Source organism: Molossus molossus, unplaced genomic scaffold, assembly GCF_014108415.1.
Source record: "Molossus molossus isolate mMolMol1 unplaced genomic scaffold, mMolMol1.p scaffold_m16_p_5, whole genome shotgun sequence".
NCBI lineage: Eukaryota > Metazoa > Chordata > Mammalia > Chiroptera > Molossidae > Molossus > Molossus molossus.
Window position 1 is genome coordinate 95,874,861 of NW_023425388.1, and position 25,027 is coordinate 95,899,887.

Here is a 25,027-nt window from a genome sequence, read left to right on the forward strand (position 1 = left end):
AAGTGTACCTACTGAAAATAGCATTTGGAATATTTGTTGTGATGCAGTTTGTGGAAGCGATAGTACCTAACTTAGACTCCATAGAACTTGACATATATTCACCACTGAGGTAGCAGGCACTCACACAGAGCACGAGAAAACCCTGATGTTAGACTTACATCTCTAAGACTGAAATATTCTTAGAAATTATTTCACGTAAAAGAGGCGTATGCTCTGCAGAAATAAGTAGGAAAAAGTGTCAGTCAAAACTAAACTAGATTCAAATCCTACAGACAATGCTTACATTTGGTCATTCAGCCATGTTGATCTATTTTACGGAGATTCTATTTCCTTAGCTATTAAAAGAGTAATGCAGTAGTTTATTTTTTACAGAGTTTTTAGATGGCAAATTATAACACATCTGGTGTCTTGTCCATATTGGGCATTCAAGTTTATGCAAGTTGACATAAAATCAAGCCCATTTTAATGGGAAAAAAATAAAGATTTTAGAGAATCTATTATGTGTTATATAGTGTGCTTGGTATTCTGGTCTTCAATATAATATTGTAAGGTTAGAATTATTAATTCAGTTGTTCATGTGAGAAAAACCAGTCTGAGGTAGGCGATGTAATTTGTTCAGAGTCACAGAGCTACGTTCTGGAATTTAATCCAGGTTATCTGACTTCAAGTCTGTTATGCTTCCTTCCTGTTGTGTCTCATTACCACATAGCAGTGCATTTTTGTTTTATTTTAAATATAATTCCATAATTTCTAGTACAGGAAGCCTGGAGTTTGAGGAGCTAAACTGTATGTGTGTGTTTGTGAGAGAGAGAGAGACAGAGAGAGATTTATTTTCTCATGAGGTCCTAACTTCCTGTTAACCCACTGCAAAAACCACAATTACCGGAGATTTTACTCTGCCACCATCCTTAATTTATTTTATTTTTATTTTTTTTATCCTCACCCGAGGACATTTTTCCATTTTTTGTTCAGATAGAGTGGGAGGGAGAGAGAGGAAGAGAGAGAGAGAAACATCGACGTGAAAGGGACACATCAAGTGGCTGCCACCCACACAACCAACCAGGGCCGGGGACAACTGCAACTGAGGCATGTGCCCTTAGCGGGAACCAAACTCGGGTCTCTCTGGACTACAGGCTGACTCTCTAACCACTGAGCCAAACCGGCCAGGGCTATTTTAATTTAGACTACCAAAATGCAATAACAAGAACCACTGATACAAATAAAATATATGATGTAGCAGTTTGCAAAACACTGTTTATCTGACAGTGAATAAAAGCCACTGAGTCATGAAAGATGGAGAATCAATGAGGTGAGCCCTTAAAATACTCCAGTTTACTGTTTTGAGAGAATTTCCATGTTTTACTACAAGGATAGGAAATGCACACAGAGCCTGGCTTGCTCCCAAGGTGGCCACAGTTCTCAGAACAGGGTTCTGAAGAGATAATTGAGTTTTGGAACAAAAAACATAACAATGGAATGTGAGGTTTATAAATATATAAAAGTAAAATGTGTGGCGATAATAGGAAAAAGGCTGAGAGAGGAGAAACAGAAGTATACCATTGTGAGGTTCTTTTTCTCTCTGTGAAGTGGCATAATATCAATTGAAAGTACAGTGGTGACTTAAAGATGTAAACTATAAACCCTAAAACAATTACCAAAATAATTTAAAAAGAGCATAAATTATCTTTAAAGAAAACTAAGTAAAAAAAAAAAATAAAAAGAGCTATTGACAATAAACCAAAAAAGAAATACATGAAACTATAAAAATATTCAATATTAAAAAAATGGAAACAAATTAAAGTATTAAAAAACAATGAGGAAGATGATAGACTCAAAAGTAACCAAATTAATAATCACATTATACAGGAATTATTAAAGGGCAAAGATCGCCCCTAATTAAAAGACAAATACTGTCTTATTGGCATGGAGGGAAAGCAAGACCTAACTCTGTGCTGTGTAAATGACACATAATTCAAGTAAAAAGATACAAATAGGACAAAAGTAAGAGGATGCAAGAAGACACAGCATTCTAACACTCATTTAAGAAAAGCTGGAAACTGCCATAGCCAAGGGAAACCTAAAAAGACGCGACTACTAAATGTAATATGGTAATCTGCATGGAATGCTGAAATGAATAAAGTGTGAACTATAGTTAAAAATCATCTTTTGTTATTGGTTTATTAAATGTAAGAAATATATAATACCAATGCTAAAGGAAAATAAAAGGGGAACTGGCATTAAGGCAGATGTAACTTCACTGCACAATATTTAAAATTGTTGCTGTAGATCTTAAACTGTTCAAAATTTTAAATAGTGTATTAAAAAGAAATTAACTTAAATTGACTATAGGAACATTAGAGAAAGTAGATTTCAGACAATGAATATTACCAGGAAAGAAGAATATAATTTCTTCATGATCAAAGTGTCAGTTCATCAGGAAGATATAAACAATATTTTACATTTATGCCTATAATAGCATAAATTCAAATATATGAAACAAAAATTGATGCCACTACAAGGTGAAAAAAAGAGACCCACAATCACAGTCCAAAATTTCAAAACCCATGCTGTAGACTGAACGTTTGTATCCCCCCAAATTCATATATTGAAATTCGAACTGTCGTGAGATAACATTAGGAAGTGGAGCGTTTGGGAGGTGATTAGGACTGAAGGATGAAGTCCTCATGAGTGGGATTAGTTCTCTCATTAAAGATACCCCAGAGAGCTCCCTTAGCCCCTCTTGTGAGGCCACGGCTGAAAGTGCTCATCCATGAATCAGCAAACTGCTCTTCACCAGACCCAAAATCTGTTGGTGCCTTGATCTTGGATTTCCCAGACCAGAACTGTGAGAAATAATTTTTTTTCTTTTGTTTATAAGCCACCCAATTTATAATATTCTGTTATAGCAACCCAAACAGACCAAGATAATCCCTTTGTTAATAATTGATTGAACAAGTAGCCATAATTAAAATCAGTAAGAATATAGCAAATTTGAACAATCCTGTCAACTTACGTAACCTAACTGACATGTTTAAAACACTCCATCCAACAACAGACGATTACACATTCTTCCCACATGTGCACAAAACATGTACCGAGATAGAACATATACTAGGCCATCCAACAAATTTTGATAAATTTAAAAGGATTTAAATCATATAAAATATATTTTTTGAACACTTTAAATTTTTAAAAACCCAAAATGGAATGTTTTCTTGATAATTCCCAAGTATTTAGGGGAAAAATAACATCTAAATAACTGAATGAAGACTAAAAACACAGTATGACTATTGGTGAGATGCTGCTAAAGCAGTGCTTAGAAGGGGATTTATAGCAATAAATAGCTATATTAAAAAAGAAGAAAATAGAAAAAGAAGAGTAAATTATGCACAAAGTAAAAAAAAAAAAGAAAAGAAACAATAAAGATCAATGTGGAAATTAATAAAATGGAAAACAGAAAAATAAAAAATTAATGAGCAAAATGCTCAATAAAATCAATCAACTTGTGGTCAATATTATTTTGGAGGCGGTAACTCACAAAGGAAATAAAATTTTAATTTGATTAGAGATAAAGTTTCTTTTGGGTGACTGTCATAGTTTTTGATGATTTCCTTATAGTATGGACATGCATTTATATTTTGGCATTTACATATGAATAGTCTCCTCAAATTATATTTATCCCCAATTAACTCACAATGTATTAAATATACTTCTAATTCAACCAACCAATGAATAATCAGGTTTTCTTGTTGGGCTACGGTGTACACATCCATCACTGCTCGTTTTCTGCTGATCTACAAATATATCAACAAAACTCTATATTTTTCCTCTCTGTGGTTATACCTTTTCCCATTATAAGTTCAGGACTTTCTTATGCTCTAATGCCTTCTCATTAACAAAAGAGAAGAGAGAAATAAATCCATTTCTAATACAGTGACTGAGACTCACTCCTACTTATGTGTTATTTATTTTACTAAGAATATTTACACTGAAACTAGAGGAAAATTTCAGATAAGCAAGCAATTATAAAGATACATACTTGGGGGGAAAAAAGTAGTTCTTGTCAATGAAACCATGGGTGTATGTGTTTGTGATTATGCATACCTAAATATTTCCAGTTACCATTTTATTGAATGCTTAATATTTTGTACCTGTTTTGTTACATGGATAGCAAGAAGCATTTCTACGAATGTCATTTAATTAACTTGCTTAAATATAACCATAAAAGAAAATGAATTTTTTTCAGAGAGGGAGAGAACTAAAGAGAAGTGGACCATACAAGGGAGAACATATGATACTGAACATATGATACATTAAAGGCTTTATCTATATCATTATATTTTCATGTTCAAATTGTCCTGAGTTAGATTTCATTATTAACCCCATTTACAGAAAAGGAAGAGAAAAATGATCTTGCCTTAGTTCACACACAAGTGATCGATCTACAAGTCAGATGTAGATACACGTAACTCAATTTTTCTATAATGCTGCTTTCTTCCTCTAGTTGTGATGGATGTGAAATTAAAAGATATCTGGTCATTCACTGACTCACTGTATGTTGGAGGCTTTCTAATTCCAAGAGCTGTTTTATGAGAAATAAATCAAGATGCCCGGGAATCTGTCCCTACCTCTATGCTGCGCTCAACTAGTTCACACCTTGCATGGGATACATGCAAACAAAATGTAATCTGGCTAATGTGGGGGGGGGGGTTCTGGCCTCAAGAGATGCTTATTTATTGCTCTTTCCTTGGGTTTTCTTGCTTTTCTGAGGTAAGTGGACTATAAATTATATTGTCTTATTTCCTAGTAATATCTGGTTTATAATATTACATACTCATTGTTTTATTTCCTACATTAAATCTTCTGGATTTATGGTCTTACCTGTGGCTCCTTCTCTCTTTTCCTCTCTTCTCTTTCCCTGAGGATTCATGATGCTGGCCTCTCCATCACTCCCTAATTCCTATCCCTTAGGTTTGACTTTTAGACACTTGTCCTTCCCATTTTAAACTTCCAAACATAGTAAGTGTGTCTGTCCATCGTTCCTACTTTAGGCAGCAAATTCACTAGATTCTTTATTTCTTTGTGGAACAGAACAGAAAAGTAACAGAATGGAGTCCAACAGCAGTTAATAGATATGGTCTATAAACTTGTTATTCTGGAACTGCATTTTCCAGATTTATTCAGAGTCATAAAAATTTCAATTGATTGCCATATAGTGTTTTTGAATATTAATATTTATTACATTTCATGTTAACTCTAATATTGTTTTTTATAGTTATTTAACAAGATGACCTCTATGCTCTGATGACAGAAATGATCACATATTTTGTACCTGTTTTGTTACATGGATAGCAAGAAGCATTTCTACGAATGTCATTTAATTAACTTGCTTAAATATAACCATAAAAGAAAATGAATTTTTTTCAGAGAGGGAGAGAACTAAAGAGAAGTGGACCATACAAGGGAGAACATATGATACTGATACACTACCGCCTGACACATAATAGAAAGTAAAACCTGAATAAATGAACAGAATAGTAAAGTTAGAAGAGATTAAGTAGAATAAAATTGATGAAAAATATACAAAAATGTAAAGGAGCCAAAAAAATTGTCTTTAACAGAAGAGGGATATTTTTGCATAACCACAAACATTCACTTAGAGACTTAGGAAGATCCTTTGCGAACCCTGGACCTGTCAAGATCACTGGGATGCTCTGGACCAGAGGTTTTCACAACTTCTCCTGGACCCACAACCCTGAGGAAGGGCTTACCTCCCCTTCAGTATGAGTGGTTCAATCAGTATTGTTTTCAACTACTTAAGTATCACCACGTAGCATACATATAAAGACAGTGTTCTGTGTCATTTTCTGCTCTTTCCCTGATTTTCTGAATGAACTTCCATAAATCTCTTAAGCGCTCTGCCACAATTTTCTCACCCATCAAATGTGAACAAATTCTATGAACCCATTGAATATGAAAATTACTACAGGGTTTTAAATTTTCTGCAGGTATTTACTGTTGTGTTTTAAATAATAATTCAGAAACTTACTTTTGTTAATCTTAAACTACTTATTACCAAAATATTCATTTACAGGAAGGAATTACTTTCAGTGAAAGTCACATGCTTATAAACTTTAAAGCAAACATATCCTAAACAGTGTTTTGTTTCAATAAAGAAATATGCAAACATAAAAGAGTGACCTAAATCATCACACTTAAATGCAAAGGACATTAATAAGCATATAGCCAATAGAACTGAGTGTAAGAAAAAAATGGATATAGCTAGCTAAGACTTAGAAAGCTTTTATATACAGCGGTTAGTAAAAGTAAGTTTATAGTTGTTTGTATAAAAATAATACAATAATAAATAATAATACAAAAATAAATTATGTTTTATGTACTCACAACTGTAAACCTACTTTTGACCATGTCTGTATGGGTGTATAATTCTGGGGGGGTAGGGGAATCTAATTCCTCAAAAAGAGTCTACTTATTACAATTATTTTAGTGAAGTCATATAATTAATTTTCCTAAAAATTTTTAAAATAATAAAAATGCATACCGGTGGTATATCCAAAGTTAAATAGGAAATACAATCATGCAGAAACCTATCCTCATATATCTACTTTTCTTCAGATTTTGGGGAACTTTAAGAAAGAGTGAATTTCCTTTTTCATTTTCTAGACAATTTATTTCATTTTACTATACTAATGGAAAATTGGCTATATAAGGAATAGTACATTACTGGATAATTTTAGTCAGCTAATGTGGGAAACCAGATGATGAGTCAAGCACCTTGGTGGTGACTGCGAACCTTCCCGAGGTAAGTTGTGTTGCACCACATCTGTAAAAATGTGTTTATTTACATTTAGGTTATTTGAATATCAAACAAGGACTATTATGTATATGAAAAATGTTAATAAATAATATATAATAATCTTCTGACTCCTTTCTTTAAAAGTAGACTTGGTCAAAGTCTTGGAACTTATACCTATAAACAAATTTAAATAATGTTGTTCACTCTTAGTTCTAAATGAAAAAGTTAACATTAATATCTGTAACAATGTCCCTTAATTAATCACACACAGTAACTAAGAGTATCATATACATCTCTAGGAACTGTTGACAGATTTTAGTGCATGCCACTGAGAAAATTAATATTGTTAATAAATATACATGTTCTGTTTTGCAATATATTTTTTATTTTTTACTTAGTAAAGTAGAACTTTCTTTCATTTTAAAATCTCTTTCCCAATCAGTGGGCATAAAAATACAAGCTGTACTACACTGCTTTCTCTAATTGTTTAAAAGACATATTGCTTTTCGTGTTTAAAAGAGTACCAGTAACTTTGCTAAGTTATGTAGTATTTCCTCCATATAGAAAATCAGGTTACTATGGGTTTACTTTAACTCTATAACTTAATGTTGTTTTTGTGTTTATACTGAATTTTTATTTTAAATCCTCACCTGAGAATATGCTTTCATTAATACTATTTTATTTTATTGTTTTTCAATTCTCACCAAGGATATTTTTTACATTGAGTTTTGTTTTGCTTTTTAGAAAGAGAGGGAGTGAAAGAGAGGGGGGGGAAACATTGATGTGAAAGAGACCAGATGCCTTCCATACACCTCCCCAACAGGGCAGTGATTGAACCTACAACACAGGTACATGCCCTTGACTGGGAATTGAATGCCCCACCCTTGCCATGCAGGGGCTGATGCTCTAACCACTGAACAACACTAGCCAGGGCTGCTTAATTGATTTTAGATAGAGAGGAGGGGAGAGAGAGAGAAACATCAATATGAGAGAGAAACATCGAATGATTGCCTCTCATATGTGCCCCGACTGGGTATTGAACCCACAACCAGGTATGTGCCCTGAATGGGACTAAAACCCACTACCCTTCAGTGCACAGGAACACACTCCAACCAACAAAGTCACATTGACCAGGGCCTATACTGAATTTTAATCAAATTATAGCCTAAGCTCTCCATAGGACTTCAACTTCCCCCAAACATGTAGGAATTTGATGTCTTGTTTATTAACATATTAATGAAGCAAGCTAAAAATGGCAGCAAAATAATAATGTTTGACTACACTAATAAAATATGTCATATAGTATTAAATTTTTATAATGAACATGTGAGGTAGGTACTATTCTAAAATAAAGAAAAAAATCTAGCCACAGATTTATTTCCTGAAAGAGCCAGATTATACATAATAAAAATGTTGATGTAAGATTATGAAAAAATACAACTGAGTAAATATTTAGCTGATAATAAAATCCAATAAAATTTTTATAAAATGGGTCAGTGATGTTATAAAAAAATCAAATATTAACTTCACGGGATAGATAATATTTAAATACATGCTTATTTTTTCTTAATGATCATGAGACAACTTTTATTACTATAATTGGCTATCCAATATGAGGTGCTTATGCAACAACCCTTATTTACAACACTATTTCCAAATAAGCCTAAATGTGGACTTGAAATTTCTTAATGGAGCCACTACCATTTGATTGCAATTAACAGAGAAGATGAAAAGTGTCTAATATGCCTAGACCATTGCCTAATGTTATGTTATACTATATTCATAATATAGTTACATTATATTATATTCAGTGAATTTAATAAAATTATGAATAGGGGACTTCCGGTCAAGATGGTGGCATAGGTAAATGCGGTATTGCATCCTCCCAAAACCACATCAAAGTTACAACTAAACTACAGAACAACCATCATTCAAAGCTGCCTGAAATGAAGCTGAGTGGAAGTCCTACAACTACGGAATTAAAGGAGCAGCAGCATGGAGACTGGTAGGAGGGGCGAAGGCGGAGGGGCTGGTCCCACACCCACGTGTGGCGGATTAAAATCAGGAGGACACCTCGGCTGGAAAGGTCCTCCCTGAGGACTGAGGGGTCCACATCCCACACTAGGCACCCTGCTCAGGGTTCCAGTGCCAGGAAGAGAAGTCCCCATAACTTTGGCTGGAAAAACCAGCGGGAACTGAGGCTCAGAGAGGCTGAGGCGGCTGGAGCCCCAGGCAGCTCCCTAAAGGGCCCGCACACAGACTTACCGGACTCACTCCCTCTAAGCTTGGAGGGGAGGCAGCTCAAGGGGTGCCAGAGACATACAGGGAAGAACTGAGCTGTTTGGCATTGGAGCGAGGGCTGGAGAGGGGGCTTTCTCCAGGACAAACGTGCTGTCAGAGGCCTTTGTTCCTTTGATGTGCCTCTTGCTGGAGCAGCAGACAGCCACCATATCTGGGACTCCAGCAACCTGGCTCACACTGGTAGCCCCACCCTGGTGACTCCCTGAGGCCCTGCCCCACCCAACTTTCAGGCCCACCCAAGCTGTTGCCAGTTGCTTCACCATAGGATTGGCCTGTCTTGGATCCTGCTTCAGGTTTTCCTAAATTCTTTCAAACAAGCAGCATCTGGTCTCTGATAGCTCCATACCTCTCATTAAGTAACACATAGAAACAAACACAGGGAGGCAGCCAAAATGAGGAGACAAAGAAACAGGTCCCAAATGAAAGAACAGAAAAAAAATCTCCAGGAAAAGAACTAAGCGAAATGGAGATAAGCAACCTAACAGATGCTGAGTTCAAAATACTGCTCATAAGGATACTCAATGAACTTAGTGAGAACCTCAGTGAACTTAGTGAGGGCCTAAAGAGCATAAAAAGGACCAGTCAGAAATGAAGGAGACACTAACTGAAATAAAGAATAATTTACACAGATTCAATAGCAGAGTAGGTAAAGCCAAGAAGCAAACCATGGATTTGAAATCTAAGTAAGCAAAAAACACCCAGTCAGAACAGCAAAAAGAAAAAAGAATCCTGGATAGTGTAAGGAGCCTCTGGGACAACTTTAAGCATGCCAACATTCGTATCTTGGGGGTGCCAGAAGGAGAAGAGAGAGAACAAAAAATAGAAAACCTATTTGAAACAATAATGGCAGAAAACTTCCCTAACTTGGTGAAGGAAACAGATATACATGTGCAGGAAGCACAGAGAGTCCCAAACAAGATGAACCCCAACGGGCCCAAACCAAGACACATCATCATCAAAAATGCAAAAGGTTCAAGACAGCGAGAGGATCTTAAAAGCAGCAAGAGAAAGGCAGCTAGTTACCTACAAGGCAGTTCCCATAAGGCTGTCAGCTGATTTCTCCAAAGAAACTTTGCAGGCCAGAAGGGAGTGGCAAGAAATATTCAGAGTGATGAAAAGCAAGAACCTACAACCAAGATTACTCTATCCTTCAAAGCTGTCATTTAGAATCAATGGCCATATCAAGAGTTTCCCAGACAAGAAAAAGTTAAAAGAGTTCATCACCACCAAACTGTTATTATATGAAATGTTGAAGGGTCTTTTTGAAGAGAAAGATAAAATATATGAACAAACAGAATGGCAATGGATACACATCTATTGACAATGGTATCTACAAACAAAATGAACAGGGAGAACAGAAACATTCTCATAGATACAGAGAACATTTTGTTGGTTGCCAGATGGAAGGGGGGTTGGGGGAATGGGTGAAAAAGGTGTTGGGATTAAGAAGTACAAAGTGGTTGCTAGACTTACAAACCTCAAAGGGAAAGGGGTTGGGGGGTGGGAAGAAATAAACCAAAGAACTTAAATGCATAACCAATGGACACAGACAACAGTGTGGGAAAAGGCAGGAGGGGGGCGGGAGTGGGGGGCGGTCAATGGGGGAAAAATGAGGAACATCTGTAATACATTCAACAATAAAGATAAAAATAATAATAAAATTATGAATAATACTGAAGTATGTTGAAAAAAGATACAATATAACTTTCTTAGGTACAGAAAGTGGTAGGCAGATTTCTAAGATGGTTCCTTTAGTAGGTGGAAAATGCCCCTAAAAATAGTCAGGTTCTAATACCTGAAACCTAGAAAAGTTACTTTATATGCAAAAAGGGTTGTTTCTAACATAATTAAATTGAGAATCTTGAGGTGGAGAGTTTATCCGGAATTATCTCAGTGGCCCTTAAACGTCACTGCAGTGTATTTATGAGAGAAGGATGAGAATGTGACCACAGAGGCAGAGAGTGGAGTGATGCAACCACAAACAAGGACCATCAGAGGCCACCAAAAGTTGGACAGGACAAGGAACGAGTTCATGCCTACAACCTCCAGAGAAAGCAGGACCCTCCTCGCACTGATTTTGGCCCAGTAATACTATTTCAGATTTTTGGCACAGTTCTAGAGAGCTGTGGGAGAATGCATTTTTGTTGGTTTAAGCCAATAGGTTTGTGGTGATTGGTTGGAGCAGTCACAGGAAACTGGTGCAGAGTTTGATACCGGAAAGTCAGGTGTGCTGCAATTCAAGCCTAAAAATGTGGAAATGACTTGGAAATGTGATAATGGGTAGAGGCTGAAAGTACTTTCAGGCATTTGATAGTAAAAGCCCAGACTATTTTAAAGATAATGTTGATCAGGAATATAGATGTTAAAGATTTTTTTGTTGAGGGCTCATAGAAAATGAAGAACATGTTATCAAAAACTAAAGAAAGGTTGATTCTTAGTATATAGAATACTTAAGTAAATTGTGTCTTGTTGTCATGTATTTGTCTTTCAAAATAACTAAGATTGTATCTTCACTATCATTAAAAAAGTGCTATCAAATAGGAACAAAAATGAACACTGAACTCATCATATAGTTGCTGACATCTCTTCTCCCAAAATAAACAACTCAGTGACTGAATCAGAGCTTACGTAGTAAGTGAGAAATGCTATCTGGCTCTGTGATGTAATTCTGCCCACTGTCTGAAAATGGGCTGCATGCAGTATATAGACTCTTTTTTAAATGACGTACCATTTATTATTCTAATTTTCATTAAATAATTTTTATTATAAATGGAAAAAAGTTTTTGGAAGTCTTTATTAATATTATTTGTATAATTGTGAAGCTAAAGGAGCAAACTATAAGTCTAAAAAAGTAGACATTAGAGTCAAGCATAGATAGTCTTTGTTGTAATGTTATTAAAATGATGACGATGATATAATTCTAGCAATATTGACAAAGATCTTAATGTAAAATTGCTAAATATTAGACTGCAACACAGAGAGTACATTTTCCAGCTGAGATTGAACATGTGGATTAAAGTAGAGTCCTACTGATAAAGGCACATGGAATGAAAATAATTCATACTAGAGATTTCGTTTTTGTAGTTTTAATGAAGAAGTATATGAGTTGGGGAAAATGTTATTTTTAGCATAGTTTAAGTATAAATCTAGAATGGATTCAAAAATTTTAAAAATATTATAATAATCTGTGTTCTAAAATAACAAAAAGGATTAATTTGAAATGACTCTAACATTCTAAACAGGAATGCTAACTGCATATAGTGGTAGTATCAAGGAAAAACACATTTTCCAATTACACATCTGATAAGGGGTTAATATCCAGAATTTATAAAGAACTCAGTCAACTCAACACACAAAAATAAGCACAATCCCATTAAAAAATGAGCAGAGGACTTGAACAGACATTTCTCAAAGGAGATACAGCTGGCCAATAGACCTGTGAAAAGACATTCACAGTAACTAATCATCAGAGAAATGCAAATTAAAACTACAATGAGGTATCACCTCACACCTGTCAGAATGACTATCATCAATAAATCAATAAAAAACAAATGTTGCATACAATATGGAGAAAAGGGAATCCTCATGTACTGTTAGTGGGAATGCAGAATGGTACAGCCACTGTGGAACACAAAAAATTCCTCAAAAAATTACAAATGGAATTGCCATTTAACCCAGCAATTCCACTTCTGGGCATATATCCAAAGAAACCCAAAACACTAGTTCAAAATGATCTGTGCATCCCTATGTTCATTGCAGCATTATTTTACAGTAGCCAAGATGTAGAAGCAACCCAAGTGCCCATCACAGACATGTGGATAAAGAAGTGGTACATATATACAAAGGAATATTCCTGTCCATAAAAAAGAATAAAATGTTACATTTACCACTATATGGATGGACATGGAGGGCATCGTGCTAAGTAAAATAAGTCAGATAGAGAAAGACAAATGCCACATGATTTCACTTTGATGGTTGCCAGAGGCAAGGGGTTGTGGGATGGATAAAAAAAAGTGGAGGGATTTAGAAGTACAAATTGGTACTTACAAAATAGTCATGGGATATAAATGTTAGCATATATTCAATAATATTGTAATAGCTATGTATGTTCCCAGGTGTGTAATTAAATTATCAGTAGATCATTTTATACATTATATAATTGTCTAACCAATATGCTGTACACCTGAATTAATACAAAATAATATTGAATGTCAACGGTAACTGAATTATAAAATAAAAATAAATAATAAAATAAAATAATAATAATAATATAATCACACAAATAAAATAATCAATTTAAGAAACTTTAGCCACAGGACTCTGGCTCCTGACCTTTTGGTGGATATATTCAAAGGACAAAGATAATTACAAATAATTTGAACTTTATTAGCAGTAGTAATTATGTTTTAATTCTGAAACTATTATCTGTGTTGTATAATGGAAGAAATGAGTAAATATATTGACGATTTGGGAACCTGAATTCTCACTAATGGAAAAAGAAATTAAAAAGATGGAATGGAGAAAGAAAAAAATAAAATAAAAAATAAATACTGTGATATTAAACAATTATTGATATTCAAGATGCTTTATTGAGTTTTAGAGAAAGAGTAAGAGAAGGAAGGGGGAGGGAGAGAGAAAAACTGATGCAAGAGAAAACATCAAACTACTGATGCCTGCATGCCCCCTACTGGGGATCAAGCCCAAGACCCAGGCATGTGCCCTGACCAGAATCAAACTGGCAACACTGGCCAGGACTAAACAGTTATTTCTAAAGGAAGTCATTCTTTTACATCCTTCTATCTATCAACATACCTACCTTCCCTTGCCTCATTTAATGAGTTTAAGATATATATTTTTAATAAATAACTTGTGAAATTCCATTATTTTTATATTGTATAAAATCTGGCATGCAATTAAAATGGAGCTCTCTCCTATATTACAAAATAATATAAAAATATGGATATATCTGACGCTACAACAAAAGTATTTGTAAGTTCCTACAAATGTGCCCAGCACTATGTTAGGTAAGGGGTTCACAAAAAGAAATGGAACACAAAGTCCCCACATGGGTCATATTTGACCATAAGTGGCTTATTTACATATTAGCTTCAAAGATATGAGGACTGAGCCAGGACGATCATGAATATTATCAAAATTTTCTTATGAATGCACATCCGCAGCCAATGTGAAACTTGAAAATAATTAATTATTGCTTTTCACAATTACACTTGATTTTCTTTCCATAATGAGAATGACACATTTGTGCTGTTTGAAAATTAAAGCTTCCACCATTTTCTAGTTTTAAGAACACAAAGGCTAAATTATCTAATTTTATTTTTAGAATAGAAAATATGCATTGCCGTTGCCTCATAACTCACCAGTAATAGGAGCATATTTAAATAACAATACATTTAACTTTAAGGATGGGTTGACATATTTAACCTATGCCAGAAAAACCACACTTAGATAGAAAAAGAAAATCCAAAAGGTAATAGTTTTTACGCTGTCATTTGTCTTGCTTCCACATGCAAGAGAATAGTACATCATTGATTGATCTCCATGGAAAAGAAATGCATGCTTCCCTTTCAGTGAATGTGATTAATACAGTAATATAATAAAGATGTGTTTTATCATATTTAATTAATTATATGTATGTGGCATGAAACGCCCCCTAGACCTTCAGTGGAAAAGTAAAATTAGTGCTTACCAAAATAGGAAAGGATAAAATGGCAAAGAAACAAACGTTAATTTCAAGCTTCAAAGACAATACTATAGGTAATGAAGGTTAAAGTAAAAGTGATACCATAAAGGCAATTAAGCCTTTCCCTTTAAGAAGGAATGCATGAGAGATTGTAATAGCCTCAAATTGTTCATATTTGCATAGAAAAGGTCACAAGATATCACTGGATTGTTAACACTGAGCAAGAGAATTTCTTAGAAAAAAGAAATTTGAGCCATATCTTATTATAGGACATCAGGTCACCTTCGAATTACAATTCACGCGATCGCTATTATGTCATGTAATTTGCATATTTTACCTTGGACAAGCACAACCTTGCTTAGTTTTCATAAATATTTTTCTGCCCAGGAAACCCTTGAGTAGAATTCTTGAGTCCTCAGCATGATCACTCTTATATTTATCTTAAATTCCCTTGTATCCCAATAGAAACCATGAAACAGTGTAATTTAGTTAAAATTATGTTGGTTTTCATTGTCTTTTAGCATATTATAAAATGTGAATAGAGAATCAAATAAACAATAGCATCTGTCTCTGGGTACCCAATTCTTCACATTACAACTCTTTGTATAATGTGACATGTTTGAAATACCATGACCAACATAAGAAAGAAAATCATTCTGATGAAATATATTGTGGTGCTTTTATTAATTCACCAAGGCATTAAGAAAGGATTTCTAACTGAAAAAAATAACTCTAGATGCCCTTAAACATGAAGAACTCTATGTTATAATACTGAATAAGTGATTTAAAGAGTTTACCTATTATGGTCCTTATTAGTGTTAATTATGTAGACATTTACTTGACCAAAGACATACACAACTGTTAATTATAATAACCTGTGCATAAATAGCAATAGTATTCTTCTGCTGAGGCTATATATCATGAGTGTAAATCAAATTAAATGTTGAATTTTAAGGAAGAGTGTCTGCTTGAAGTACATTAAACAATAACAGATGTTGCAAAATCAAATAACTATCAGTCTTAGACTCATAATGTCATCTTTGGTTGTTCACATTCAAAGTACAGCCTCCAACGGACAAGGAAAAAATATCATATAATCTGGAATACTACCATTAAGTAAAACATTAATTAGTTAGAATCCAAATAACAATAAATGCCAAAAAGTTTGTTCTGCGTTTCGTTTAGGAGAAAATGCCAAATCAAAATAAAAGAAGCTGATGTATGAAATGACTAAGTTTTTTTGTTGTTTTGCTTTTGTTTGTACTTTCTGTTTTGGAAAAAAAAATATATATATTTCAGTCTTATGATGTTTTACTAGGCCACTTACTATAATGGACTCTGATATATGATATAATCTACAGTCATCAAAGAAACATTTAACTAGTTAAAGAAAAACCATGCAAAAGTATTTTACATATTTTTATCAACAAAATTTAAACTAATTGTTTTCTGAATTAGATTTATTTAATCAAAAACATGAAATTATTCACTTGAGTTTCAGGTTTTCAAATATTGCACAAATGGTCAAAATATTTTATATTGAGGTCAGAGTAGTTTTGTAAGCATGTGTCTTTAAAAGTATCTAGAGTTCATTCTCATTTAAACAGGAGGCACACTGACAGAAATGTTGAGCTTTTTCTTTTTTATAGGTACACTCTGATATGAAGAATTATAATTTTTATAGTTAAATGTATAACTTCCAACATAACTACAATTCACTCAAATACATACTATTACAAAAACTTTGCAGAGAAACGCATAATTGCAATGCATTTAGAAATTTTCTCACACTTGTTTATACTGTAGACATTTATCTACACTAACAGAGAGCTTAATTTAATTCATTCATATTCGTTCCTGATTAAAACAACACACTCTTAACAGAGTCCCAATGAATCACATTAGGTGAAAGGAAAAAAATGGCAAAAGTAAAGTAAAACAATAGCCAAATAAACCTTCTCACTTCTCAATATTTTAATTTAAAATCACCATCAAATTACTGGATTCAGAAAAATAAACTGTATCTTTAGCAGACTATTTAAAGTAAAATTCAGCCTCTCTACTTACTCAAGATGTGGTTCGAGTGCCTTTGGAGGAAGGAGCACACACCTTTGCTGTATCATTAGAACATTATTTACTTTCAAACCATTATAATGAATGATCATGGCGCTTCTTCTAATTAAAAGTACTTTGTCCTTTTCTGAGATAATGAGCCTTCACTTCCCCTTCCAGTGCTGCCAGACTCAAAACTACTAAATTCTAAAGCCACTTAAGTTCCTGAACCATCAGTTTATTGTGTTTGTTCCTAAGAGAAACACATTTGATTATGTGTCCTTAAAAATGCCTACCTGTCCTGTAACATATAGGCATCGACAGACTCGAGTTCTCCTGGCTTTCAATGTAAAAGTCGAAAAAGCAAGCTAAATTTAAATAAATTATAACTTTATTTTATTTTGAAATAAAAACTACTGGAAAAGAAATAAATATTTTCTACAAGTATATTAATTTAAGTGTTTCATACACTTCTAGATAGTGTTAGAACTTATATTCCCTCATAACTATGATTACATTTGGTTCTTTCAGTTGTTTACCAAAACAGTGTGTTTAATTCTGATTTGATTTATTATAGAAAGAGCAATATTATGGATTTTATAGAACACAGTGTAATTCTCATGAAAAAAAAATGATTAATATATTTTATAGAGAAGTTTATTTCTGATAGGATAATAAATTATCTTCCGAATAATAAACAACATTGATTAATGTTACTTTATTTTTTTCTAATTATAAGTATGATGTTTAAAAAAAACTGTATCCTTTAAAAACTATAAATATATATCTTTTCTGATATTTGAAAATCACTAATTTATGTTTCAGTTTATTTTTAAACCCCATATGTGCTGCAAAATATTAATTTGCATATTGACAACATTTTTTCATATTTAAAAATATATTCTGATTTGGATTTCTCTCTTTAAAAAGTTAAAAAATATTGTCAATGCTCCATATGCTGCACAATTTCAAATGCTGCAAGTTAACGGCATTTTCATCAGACACTAAAACAAACAAAAAACTGAACATTTAGATTTTAAACAGTTTATTTTCTATCTTTAATTTCAAAAAGAAACTTGGTTTTCAATATTTTTTCCCCAAACTTCACATATACTTACAAATTGATCATTCACATGAAATATAATTATACCACTTTTTCTTGTTTTACCTTGATGCAGTCCTGTTATACCAGGGATGATTAATGTGCTTACCTGAAATAGAAAGGAAAAAAAAAATTCTTTTAGTTTCAAAGAAATACTTATCTGACGTTTGCAGTGGAAAAATATATAATGTGCCAGATACACAATCAAAAATCTCATTGCAACTTCTGTTTTCCTTTGCACCCCAGAGATCTTCATAAGTGTGACAAAATCAGATGGAGTTAGCTATGTCCCAAACTGCATAGACAAACAGCCTTTACAGTTGATTTGGCAGCAAGTATATTTTTGAGTGGACATCTATTTTTATCATTTCTCTTCTGCCACCAGCATACAATGACTCAAATAAAAAAATATACCAACAAAGGGTTTGTGAATTGTATTACTTTTCAAAAGACCTTAGAAATATTCTTACTGCAGATGTGGTTCTACTACAATATTAACCATACTAGTGTTAATCATACTATTCACATTTATCTGCCTGGGAAATTTTAGAATATAGGTCTGTTTAAGATTAGTTTCACAAAGAAAAAAATGAACACACGGGACTACATCAAATTAAAAAGCTTCTGCACAGCAAAAGAAACAACCATCAAAATGAAAAGGCAACCCACTGTATAGGAGAACATCATTTCCAAGGATACATCAGATAAGGGGTTAATTTCCAAAATATATAGAGCACACATACAACTCAACAAAAGGAAGACAAAGAATCCAATTAAAACATGAGCTGAATAGACACCTCTCCAAACAGGACATGCAAATGGCCAAGAGACATATGGAGAAATGCTCAAGATCACTAATCATCAGAGAGAGGCAAATTAAAACAACAATGAGGTATCTCAACAATGAGGTGTGAACCTGTCAGAATGGCTGCCATCAACAAATCATCAAACAAGTGTTGGCGAGGGTGGGAGAAAAGGGGACTCTAGTACACTGCTGGTGGGAATGCAGACTGGTGTAGCCACTATGGAAAACAACATGGTCTTACCTCAAAAACTTAAAAATTGAACTTCCATTTGACCCAGTGATCCTACTTCTAGGAATATACCCTAAGAAGCCTGAAACACCAATCAGAATGAATATATGTACCCCCATGTTCAAAACAGCACTATTTACAATAGCTAAGATCTGGAAACAGCCCAAATGTTCATCAGTAGATGAATGGATAAAAAAAGCAGTGGTACATATACACAATGGAGTACTATGCAGCTGTGAGAAAAAAAGGTCTCTTATCCTTTGAGATGACATGGAGGGACCTGGAAAGTATTATCCTAAGTGAAACAAGCCAAGCAGAAAAAGACAAATACCACACCATCTCACTTATTTGTGGAATATAATGAACATAACACTCTGAGCAATAGGGTAGACCCAGAAACATGGAAGTAGGGTACAGACTGACAACCCTCAGAAGAGGGGATGGTGGGGGGAGGAAAGAGATAAACCACAGAACTTATATGCATGTATGCATAACCAATGGACATGGACAACAAAGCCGGGGATGGGGTGGGGAGGATGGGGAAGAGGGTGTCAATGGGGTAAAAAAGAAGAAACATCTGTAACAAAAATAAAATTAAAAATAAATTTTAAAAAAATTATAAAAAAATTATAAAAAATAAAATCAGTTTTAGTAATAAAGTGGAAATAATGAAATGTCAAAAGAATCATGCTATGTCTATCAATTACATATTATAGTCCATGTTATATGCACATTTTATGTCCTATGTTTATGAATTATAAGGAAATTATAGGTTTATGGTAAAACTAGAAAAGTTCTGCCCAGCCATTGAGGCTCAGTGGTTGAAGTCTCCAGTTCGATTCCCGATCAGGACATGTACCCAGGTGTGGGCCAAATCCCCAGTGTGGGGAGCATGCAGGAGGTGGCCAGTTGATGTTTCTGTCTCTCTGTCCCTCTCCCTTCCTCTCTCTCTAAAATCAATAAAGAATTTTTTTTTTAACTAGAAAAGTTCCTTTGTTTTCTACTTTTTATTAGTAAACTCTGAGGTAGCTAAACTAACTGTTGGAACCATGATCCTTAAAAGTTGACATTTTTCTACCTTCCTACTCATCTCCAACTTTGAGAAAGGAGATCGATATTTATAGGGTACTGCAATCTCTTCCTATGGGTGAGGCATGGTTTTAAGCAGAGGTAGATAACATCACCTGGACAGGTAATGTTAGGCATCCCAAAAACTTATTTGTGAAATATTAGTATATTATCTTATTTGGGATTATAAATTTGAAAAATATAAATTTTAAATTTTAATTCTGTGAAATGATTAGCCATTTATTCTCATGTATTTACTTAGGAATCTGTGTTTCATATTGCATATTTTAGACTACAGCTTATGAACCCTCATCAGAGTCTTTATTCTTGTATTCATTTTTTAATTTTTAGTGCCACGAGATCAGAAATCATATTTACTTTTTGACTCTCACATGTAGCACAGTGTTAGATATGTAGTAGAAACTCAAACACTTTTTATAGAATACATAATTTGATTGATGAAAGAATAATTGAGCTAATCACATACAAAAACTAAAAGCTAGAAGTTAAGGTACTGTCCAATAAAACCCAAGAGAGTTGAATATTAAATACACAGGGTATGTTTGGTTGGTTGGTTCTTTACCTTTTACTTGGTAAAGGTTAAAAACCAAGATTTTGTTAAACTTTTAAATTTAAAGCTGGAAAATAAACAACAGTGTTTTGTGTTTCAATAAACTGGAATGCCACATCAATAAAACATTAGGGAGCAAATCTGGACCATTTTGTGTGTCTAGAACAATAGTTCTAGGCTGCTATTTACCAATAAAAATGTAATTCATTTCACATAGTATCTGCTTTGAGAGGTAGAATTTCTAATTGGCATATGTTGATTTTCCAATGAACATAGTTAAGGCAGATTTGTACATTTTAGGTAAGTCGCAGTTTCCTTGAGTAATTTTTCTACTACCTGTAAAACAGGGGAAGTGGTGAAAAACTGGTATGTGTGTTTATCTCAAAGGGATTCTGAAGAATTCTAAAGAAAAAAAATTACTAGATAAAGATGCATGAAGCTTTTTATAAAGAAGATTCATGAGAGGCCTATAATTATTTCTATCATGGTTTTGACCAATTATTGTTCCTTTCTTCTTCTTCTTCTTCATGGAGTTAGTTGTGTCTATAAGTATGTATTTTCTTTCTTTGCTCTATTATACATATTTGTGATAATCTGGGCAGTGAGCCCAGATTGCTTTATTTTATTGTTTATTATTTGTAGACTGTCCCAGATTTTTTTTGAAAGGGTACATTCAAAATTATTATTACCATAATTATGGGAAGATTGGCACTCTGAGAGCTTATAAGAAGATTCCCCATTATTTCATAATGAGCTAAATACTATACATTTTTTAGGAGTAGTGGATTTCATGGATAGAGCATTTTAATTTTAATATTGCCTATAGGTCTAGACTGTTCAGAATACAGTGTGATTGTAGCTGTGTCAGGCTGTTGTCCGAAGTCAGAAGCCTATCTGCAGACTGGTTCTACTTCACTTTGATGTAATCATTTGCTATAGTCTCGCACTGCACACTGCTCCTCTCAAAAACATAGGACTGTGAACAAAACATAACTTGTAATGCAGTACAGACTAATGCTGCCCTCATGAATGAAAACCACAATTAAATCCGTGTTACAGGCATGAATATAGTATTTAAAAACTGAAAGCAATTAATGTAACTTAAAGCCTTTAAAAATATCATCTAATTGTGTCTATACCTATTTTTTTTAATGCAGCCATGAGGGAAAGCTAAATAGTATATCAATTTTCTAACAAGACCACATTAGCCTCTCAGGATATGAACTACAATGTCATTTGAGCCATGATAATGATAACGATACCATTAGGCATTATATTTCCAACATAGTCATTGTAGTTCATGGTGATTTCCACTTTGCCTTATTAGGGTTTATTTAAATATTCCCCATACCTCTTGGATGCTTGGATAGATACATAAACATAATAACTGGAGGAACTTTAGATATGTTCTAACATATTAAAGATGAAACTAACATCTAGAGGGATTGAATGTTTAACTAGGCTCATAAAGATCTTGATTTTTAGTCCAATGGTCTTTTAATTTGACTTTGGAGATCATCATTCCCTTTTATCTGTTTCAAAACAATAAGTTCTCTATGAAAACATCAATTTGAAAATTATTTAGTATATTCAGAGCATCCTTGTGATACATATATACAATCAACTTAAACATTTAAATAAAAATAATTTATCTTCTTTTGGACAGTAATCTCTAGCTACTTTGGGGGGCAACTCAAACACCATATCCTTTCAGAATCAGGTTCTTCATTTCTGTTTAGAAAAATCTATTCTGCTCAGCAACTTTATTACTTTGCTCTGGGTATTAAAATGTCTCTAGTTATAAACTATTGGACTTAAGTCACCTCTTACCTACTTCAAAGCAAGACCAAGGAAGTCCACGTTGTACACTGATCTTCAATGAACTTGTAAGTCTCAGATACATAGATCTCAGTCTCCCAGTCTCCCTCTGGACCCATTATTTTTGTTTCCCCTTTGAATTCATTCATTCCAGAGCCCTTCTCTTTCACTAGAAGCAATGTTTTTATTGTCACCTCAACCCGTCTCTCAGGTCACCTTCCCAAATACCTGGAAGTTGAAAGTGTGTTTGTCTTTTTAAAGCATCCTCTCTGTCTTTAAACAAGGTTTGCTAAGAAACTACCTTGTGTAAAGCTAAAGTGCCTTTCTCTTTACAGAATACACATTATTTATAAGATAGTATAAATCAGGGATCAGGAAACTTTTTCTGTAAAAAAGCCATGGTTTGCTGATCACTGGTATTAGCTATTTTATTTTATTTTATTTTATTTTATTTTATTTTATTTTATTTTATTTTATTTTATTTTATTTTGGAAGGAAGGAAGAAAGAAAAGGTGGAAGGAAGGAAAGAGGAAGGAAGGAAGGAAGGAAGGAAGGAAGGAAGGAAGGAAGGAAGGAAGGAAGGAAGGAAGAAGGAAGGAAGAAAAGGGGAAAGAAGGAAGAAAGAAAGGGAGGGGAAAGAAGTGTTAGCTATTAAAAAAAAAATCTAGTAACATCTAATTTACCAACTCATGATACTGTGAATAACAAGTGAAATAATGCATTGTAAATAACAGAAGTATATAATGCAAGAGACAGTATGTGCTTGATGATGTCTATTTTGGGCATCTCCATGAAGACAACTCCAGGATCTTACTTTTTTGTACTTTATTTTCTAATCTACATGTTGAAGGCAGATGGATCCAAAGATCTTTCACACTTAGATATGATGGGAAAAGTTAGATATTATAACTATTAATAAAAAGACTTATTACTGTCTAAAAATGAGCAAAAATTTATACCTAGGGCAAAATTCAGCAGACAACTATAACTCCTGCAACTTGGCTAAGCAATAATTGCACTTCAAAAAATGCTAGAAAATTGTATTTGTATTTACATATCTGGATATTGTCATGAATTTAAAATTGGTTATTGGTTAAATTATCCCTAAGAGACAGATATACTTATTAACTTTATTTGCTACATTTCTGAGGTCATGAGAAACTATTCATACGTATATCCCCATAACTACAATATTGCTAAGAAAACAGAAGGGCTAAATTCTTTTTTCTTTCACTAACACATTTAAATACCATGGGAGACCCTAGCAGAGGGGGTGGGAAGCCTGTTTTCTTCCAAGGACCATTTGGATATTTATAACACCATTCGAGGGCCATACAAAATTATCAACTTAAAAATTAGCCTGCTATATTTGGTTAGGCTAATTTGAAGAGGCATGTGATGTTAGCTGGTATTGATTTTGTGGGCCTTATATGGTCAGAGGGCCGGATGTTCCCCACCCCTGTGCCCAGAGCTATGAAGACAAGTGTTTTGAGTAAGATTCTATTCCTGAAAGGAAGATATTGTCTAGCGGGGGAACTATATCTGTAAAGTGACAACACATATGGATTTTAATAGTCTTTGAATATAAAGAACTATTTATAATAAATGTATTATTCACCCTGTTCTGTTTAAAAAGTAGTCGGCATGGGTCTTTTCAGAGAAATAGTTACGCTTACACCTATAGGTGCACAGCATGATCAAAATACAAACTTTGAAAAAAATCCCCTTGGTTACTGTCACACATTAATCTTACTATCATAATTAATGTTTTTGTAAGGTTTTTTGGGGGGGTAAATTATCTGGCAGAGTGTTTTAATGTAGAGTTTGAATGATGGCATACCTGTGCTTGGGTCTATTAACTTTTTAAAATGTTAGGTAACAGAATAAATTTTTAGCACTTAATTCTATAAGGATAATTTTGATTTTAATAAAAGAGGTGAGTTTTCTGCACAATTATTGAAACCACACCAATGTTTATATAGAAATTGGAAAATTAATCATCATTAATTATACATTAGTTAAAACAGAATTAACATAAATGCAAGAACATAAAGCCCAGACTGCAGAATAAAAATTGGAAGAATTTTGTCAAATTAAAAAACAAACTTTGAGCCCAGGCAGTGTGGCTTAGTGGATTGAGCATTGTTCCAGGGACTGAGAAGTCCCAGTTGGGTTCCTGGTCAGGGCACATGCCCTGGTTGCAGGCTCAGTCCCCAGTAGGGGGTGTTCAGGAGGTAGCCAATCGATGTTTCTCAACAATGTTTCTATCTCTCTCTCCCTTCCTCTCTCTTTAAAATATCAATAAAAACATTTTTTAAAAAAAAAACTTTGAAGTTATTTCCTTTCAAATTTGAGCTGTGTTCATTTTATAATCATATTTCAACATGTGCTACTGAAGTCTGACTTGTTATTGAAAATGATCAGGAAGACTAAGAATGGAAAGTTAGCTTTGCATATCATGGGCCTGTTCAAACATTCTAAATAGATGTCAAATTTATTCACATCACTTGGGCTGGTCAAACTTGGGTGTATCATTTAGATCTTCTCTTAATTTGACTTCATG